This window comes from Talpa occidentalis, unplaced genomic scaffold, assembly GCF_014898055.3.
Source record: "Talpa occidentalis isolate TD23 unplaced genomic scaffold, MPIMG_talOcc4v2.1 talOcc4.4, whole genome shotgun sequence".
Classification (NCBI taxonomy): Eukaryota; Metazoa; Chordata; class Mammalia; order Eulipotyphla; family Talpidae; genus Talpa; species Talpa occidentalis.
In genome coordinates, this window is record NW_023604295.1 from 119,701,979 (window position 1) to 119,708,641 (window position 6,663).

Below are 6,663 nucleotides of genomic sequence, written 5' to 3' on the forward strand. Positions count from 1 at the left end.
ATGTGAAAATATATTTAGTATTACCCCAGTAATAACGAAAGTAAAACTGCAAGAAGCCATTTGTGGTCTATTGGATTGTTAAAAATCACAAGTTTGGCTATAAAGATGTTGTAATTGGTGTGGAAAAAGTGTGTTCACACTCTGTAGTTTGAAGTACAAACTAGTACAAACTCAGTGCAGTAGAATATACAAAATCGAATTATAAATACATGTACATGTGAAGTACACAAGTGGCACAAATACTAAAAAATTTAAGGAAGACCTTGTATATTGATAGAAAGTTTTCAAAATAATAGACTGAAAAGTCAAAATATAACTGCATAGTATTCAATTGTGTGTTAAATATACATGAAAGTATACAACATTTGCATAAATTTAAAATATCTCTGAAAGAATATACTCAAGAAACTAACATTGCATTCTCTAGAGAGGATGTAGGTTGTTGTTTAAGATTTAATTTATGCATACAAGAACTAGGGTACAGACCAGAGGGTGAGGGGTGTGAAGGTGAGAGGATTCACAAGAGACAGCATGGGGAGCAGAACAGGCAGATGTACTGAAATACACTGCTGAGGGGAGCTGTGGGTGAGTCAGGAGAGGTCTGCTGCACCATGTGGGTAGCTCCCTGGCTGGGAATGGAACTTATGCAGCAGTACCTAGCAGTAGCTTGATAACACTGAGACTTTAAGCCCTGCACTACCCCGGGAGGCCCGACTTGGGTTTTTTAAGGATTAGGTTGGAAAGAGACTTTAATCACGTTTTAAAATACATTTTTGAAATGTATATAATACATAATTTCTACATAAAGTTTCACTTTTTTCTGCCACAAGGTGGCAGTGTTAATAACTTTATGGAAGAATGCAGTACCTTTTTTTTCTTACATTGTTCATTTTTGTACAATACTTGATTTCTCCCCTTGAGTGTAACCACCGTAACTCTCCCAACACCACACCATCCGTGAGCCATCACCACAGTCCCTTGTGCTCTTCCCTCCCCAGTTTTGACCCCTCTCCCTCCCCCTCTCCCTCCCCTGCTGTAGGCCTCAGATCTATGGTCTGCCTACAAATTTTGTCTTTTTTTGCTGACCCTTTGTTCAGTTTTCCTATATTTTACCTATAAGTGAAACCATCTGATTTTTTTTTCTTCTGGTGACTCAGCCCCTCACCTACTCTCATTTAATAAGTATTTATTCCTCGTTGTTCTACATAGTCATATTCATTTCAACAGGTTCACATATGGGATAGAGAAGTGCCTGTGTTCTGTCACCACATTGAGCCACAATCCTTTGGTGATGACTCTTAGTTCTGCCTTTTTGTTGTTACCCCAGATTGTGTGTGTATTTTGAACAATAGTTTACACTATAATACATATTCACTGGATAAGATTTGAAAACATGGACAAATTAAAAATATCTGTATTCCTGCAAACTGAAATAATTACTGTTAGCATTAAGGTATATTTTATTTTCAGTCTTTTCAATATGCATATGATATATTTTAAAAAACAATTTTGATATTACACCATGTACAAGTTTATATCCTGTTCTTTTCACATATCATGAACAATTTCTCAAGTTACAAAATTATCTTCTACAACATTTTTAATGATTACATTGTATTCATTATATGGTTAGGCCACAATTGTCTTAATAATTTTTTTTTTGTCTTACTAATTTTTCTCTTGAGCACTTTGCTTGGACTCAGGTTCTTTTTTGATTGGTGTCTTCATTTGTTGTTGTAGAACGTATCTATCATCCCTGGCACTTCTGTGTGCTTGTTATACCAGTCTTCAGTTCAATTCGGAAACATACTCTTTGATTTAAGCTGCAAGGAATTTATTAAAAGCAGCCCACAAAATCACAATAAATCACATCCAGTTTTACCACTGGGAGGGAGCTCTCTGAACAGCCTGCCTCCTGGATGCAGCTTTCTTACTCCACACCAGTCCTTTCCACCCCCACCCCACCCCTGCCAACCCTCAGGCTTGCCTCTCCATTTGTCAGATCTGGCGCCAAAGTTCAAATATGAATCAATATTATGACTACACATTTAAGTTTTACAAATCAAGCTAAAACCGTTTACAAGAAGATGAGTTCCATCTTCCTCCCGTGCCCCTCACAAAAACCTGGAAGAGGGCCTCCCCTGGTGGCACAGCGGTTGAGTGCTGGGTTGCGAGGCTGCCCGTGGCCTCTGCAGTGCCAGTTCGACCCCAGCCACCAGCGAGGGTCCCACCCACCAAAAAAAAAAAAAAAACCTGGAAGACTGAGCTCTCACTTGGAATTCTTGTTCTGTGCCATAATGATGACCTCTGGTCATCAACCCCTGGGCCCATTCAGCACCCTTTCCACTTTCTACTCAATTCTTCACTTTCCAGTGGCTGTAGAGGATGCTCTCCGGAGGCCCTGGAAATGGACATTAGGGTGCTTAACCAGAATTCCAAGGTCTCAGTAGAAAGAGGCAGGTCTAGAAGAGGCAAGTGCAGGTTGGAGTTGGGCATTTCCTCACTGAATCCCTACTCCTGTGGTGGGGTGTCATCAGTGAAGTCCCAGGATGGGACCCTCCTGGCAGGGGTCCAGGTTAGAGCTGATTCTGATCCAGCTTAGGATCATTTCTCTGGAAGCCTCCTTTGTCTCATGGTTAGCCTTGACCTCCATTTTGTCTTTCATGCTCTGGATCACCATTGACAGCAGTCATGTGAGCATTTAATCACACATCCACAGTATTGTTGCTTAGCTATTTCTTAAGAGTACAGGCATCCTAACTCCTGAACTAGAAGAGCTAGATTCATATTCTGTAAGTGACAAATAATTTAGCTATCACAACTGCTATTTAATCAATTGAATGACAAAAAATAATATACTAGTAGCCTAAACCAATGTTAATAACTTTGTCCTCCACATATTATTTGATATTTACAATGTAACCACATATGTTTGTGCAATAATAGCAAGATTATAACTTTTGATGTGGAAGTGTGCATGTGCACACACACATGTACACACATGTACACACCCCTGTAAAAGCATCTTTTAGTGGGTAAAAACTAATGTTGGGATAAATGTGGTTAGATTTGCAAAGTATCACTCGAAAATGTAACTATTACATGGAAATTTTTCAGTAATTCAATCCACTATAGAATTATCCCTTCAATATAGGACATACTGAGAAAAGAGTTCCAACACAGCACATCAGCTAGTCAGGCCATGGTATTTCCTGAGCACCTTCTGTTTACTGAGCACTGTAGCAGGCCTTGGTCCTGGGGGCATACAGTAGTAAATAAGACAAGACGGGGTCTTACTTTCATGGAGCTTATGTCCCTTCCATGGAGCGGATCATACAGAGGCCGGCGTATATGTGTAGCCTCTCAGATGTATTTCTCATTAGGCATTGCAGCTGCAGCACTCAATCTAAATCCAGGCCAGTGAATGCAGAGGTCAGAGGAAGAACTGAACAGGGTCAGCAGAAAGTGGTCATTCTCTTTTTCTTTTTTTTTTTTTAAAGATTTATTTATTTATGCATACAAGAACTGGGGTACAGGCCAGAGATGCGAGGGGTGGAAGGGGGGTGAGAGGACTCACCAGAGACAGAGAGGGGAACAGAACAGGCAGATTGACTGAAATACACTGCTGAGGGGAGCAGTGGGCGAGACAGGAGAGGTCTGCTTCGCCATGTGGGTTGCTCCCTGGCCGGCCAGGGATCAAACTCGTGCTGCAGAAGCTACAGATTGTTTCACAGTGCCCCCTTCACAGCTTAACTCCTTGTGCCACCAGGGAGGCCCAAAAGTGGTCATTTTCATCAGCAGCCACAGACCCTCCTGCTGTTCTGAATTTACTAAAAATACCAAGGGGATAACATAAAGAGGAGTAGGAGTACCCTCTCAGGGATACCTGTCTTCCGTTGGCCTTGTCTCCCTTGTTCTGGCCCTCTTCTATTCTAGAACTGCAGTTCTAATGTTTTCTGTGATGGCTAAAATTAATCAAATCCTGTGTTTGTCTTGGGCTTGATTCTGAAAAGAGTAATTAAGGCTCCTTACGATTCTTTCCCAGCACCCTGCTCAAGGAGAACAAATTGTGCTGGTTACCCTGAACTCTGTTATGGACACACTTTCTCCAGGCTCCTAGGAAGCACCACCGCTCAGCTTCCCCACACCAACCAGGGAGTGTCCATAGCCAGGCACTGATGTAACGTGGCTGGTCAGAAGACGACGCTTGCGTTTAACTGCCTGATCCCCTAGTGCTCTCATGCAGGGAAGACACTGAATTGGTCGCAGCCTATCTGCCTGTGGCCCAGTGCAGAGGAACGAGATGCTCACCCACACACTGGGGTGGAGAATAGGCTGAGAGACTGGAGGGAGAAGTCAGCTGAGACCTAGGGTTGGCAGGAAGTGAGTGGGAGTTGGGAAAGCCATGCTTCAGGGGCTCCCTATTGTGCACCCTGATAGAGCCCAGTGTGTGCTTACCAGCCTCAGACCTCAGTGGCTAATTCCATCTGCACATTGAGGAACTGAGAGGAAGTGGCACAACCTCAGGCACAAAAAGAAAAATTAAACATGGTACTAAGAATCTTTCCTTCCCCTCGCTGCCCCCTCCCTCATCCAGTTGCACAGTCACAGAGGAACACCTCTCTCCCGGTGATCCAGCTCCACCTTAGGCGCCTCAACAATGATCCCCACAGAAATGGATCATTACCTAAAGAGACTTTTTTAAATTATAAGATTGAATTGCTTTAGATTGGCATTTCATTCAAAAGCCTGTTTTTTTTTAAGAACTGCTAAGTGGAGGGCCACCCTGGTGGCGCAGCAATTGAGCGCTGGGTTGCGAAGCTGCCCGCAGCCTCTGCAGCACCGGTTCGATCCCCGGCTGCTCCCCGGCCACCGGAGGAGGGTCCCACATGGCCTGCAGACCTCTCCTGCCACCCGCTGCTCCCCTCAGCCATGTACTTCGTCACTCTGTTCTGCTCCCTGCTCTGGCTCTGGTGGATTCTCTCACCCTCCCGCGCTTCTGACTGTACCCAGTGCTCGTATAAATAAATAAATAAATCTTAAAAAAAAAAAAAAGAACCGCTAAGTGGAAACTCAGTGAGGAAATGGTCAGATCAGCTGGAGACTAACAGAAAGGGCACGTTTCCTCCGCACATTCCAGTTCTCCGGGGTGTGGGCTCTCTAGAGAGAGGGGGAAGGATGGGAAAAGGAGAATGGGGAGAAGGAGAGAGGAAGGAGGGAAGGTGAGGGAGGGAGATCATAAGGAATTGGCTCTGTCAGTTATGGAGACCGACAAGCCCATGAGCTGCGGTGGAGGCCCCCAGAGCCAGGCCTTTAATCCAGTCATGTCCTGAGAGCAGAGCCCCTAGGGCAACGGTGTTAAGTGCCAGTGTGAGAGCAGGAGAAGGTGGGTGAAGTAGGGACTGTCCACCAAACCCTGTGTACTTGCAGCATTTAATTTCCAAGTCGCTGCATGTACCTAAAGTGTGATTTTGTGTCATGGAAAAATGAAGAATGAACCATTACCTGATAAATAAGCCTGTGTGTTGCCATTAAGTAACCAGAGTGCCACCTAGCAGGAATGTTGAATTTTTCTAAACACTATTCTTTTGTTTTTTTTTTTTTAAAGATTTATTTATTTATGCATATAAGAGCTGGGGTGTAGGCCAGAGGTGGGGCGGGGGGGAGAAGGGGAAGCAGCCAGCAAGACAGTAGAGGTCTGCTGTGCCATGTGGGTAGCTCCTTGGCAGGGGGAGAGCTTCATAGTGCTGAGACTTAACCCCTTGCACCACCAGGGAGGCCCTATTCTTTTTTTTTTTTTAAGATTTATTTATTTATTTATACAAGCACTGGGTACAGTCAGAAGCGCGGGAGGGTGAGAGAATTCACCAGAGCCAGAGCAGGGAGCAGAGCAGGCAGAAGGAAGCACACTGCTGAGGGGAGCAGCGGGCGGCAGGAGAGGTCTGTGCGCCATGTGGGACCGTCGCCCAGTGGCCAGGGATCGAACAGGTGCTGCAGAGGCTGCGGGCAGCTTCGCAACCCAGCGCGCAACCACTGAGCCACTGGGGAGACCTAGGGAGGCCCTATTCTTATCTTTGCATTAATTATTATCCATCCAGAGCTGACCTGGAATGGTGAGAGAACTGTGAAGAGTCATTTACAATAGATAGATCAATCTATTCCTTCCACTGTGTATTTGGCCTAAAAGATTAGGGTTTTTTTTTTTAAAGATTTATTTATTTATACAAGCACTGGGTACAGTCAGAAGCGCGGGAGGGTGAGAGAATTCACCAGAGCCAGAGCGGGGAGCAGAGCAGGCAGAAGGACCGAAGTACACTGCTGAGGGGAGCAGCGGGCGGCAGGAGAGGTCTGCGTGCCATGTGGGACCCTCACCCAGTGGCTGGGGATTGAACCGGTGCTGCAGAGGCTGCAGGCAGTTTTGCAACCCAGAGCTCAAGCGCTGCGCCACCAGGGAGACCCTAAAAGATTAGTTTTTAATCATGAATAATGAGTGATAGTTTGAGACACTAAACAACCTCTAACATCTGTCTTTGAAATTATGTTCATTTTAGAAAAAGCAATAAATAAACAGAAGTGGTTTCATTAAATGATCCACTGATCATTGAAATCTCATCTAATTGAATGGTTTTAGATTTCAAAAAAAGCTTTCCAAGGATGCTTTGA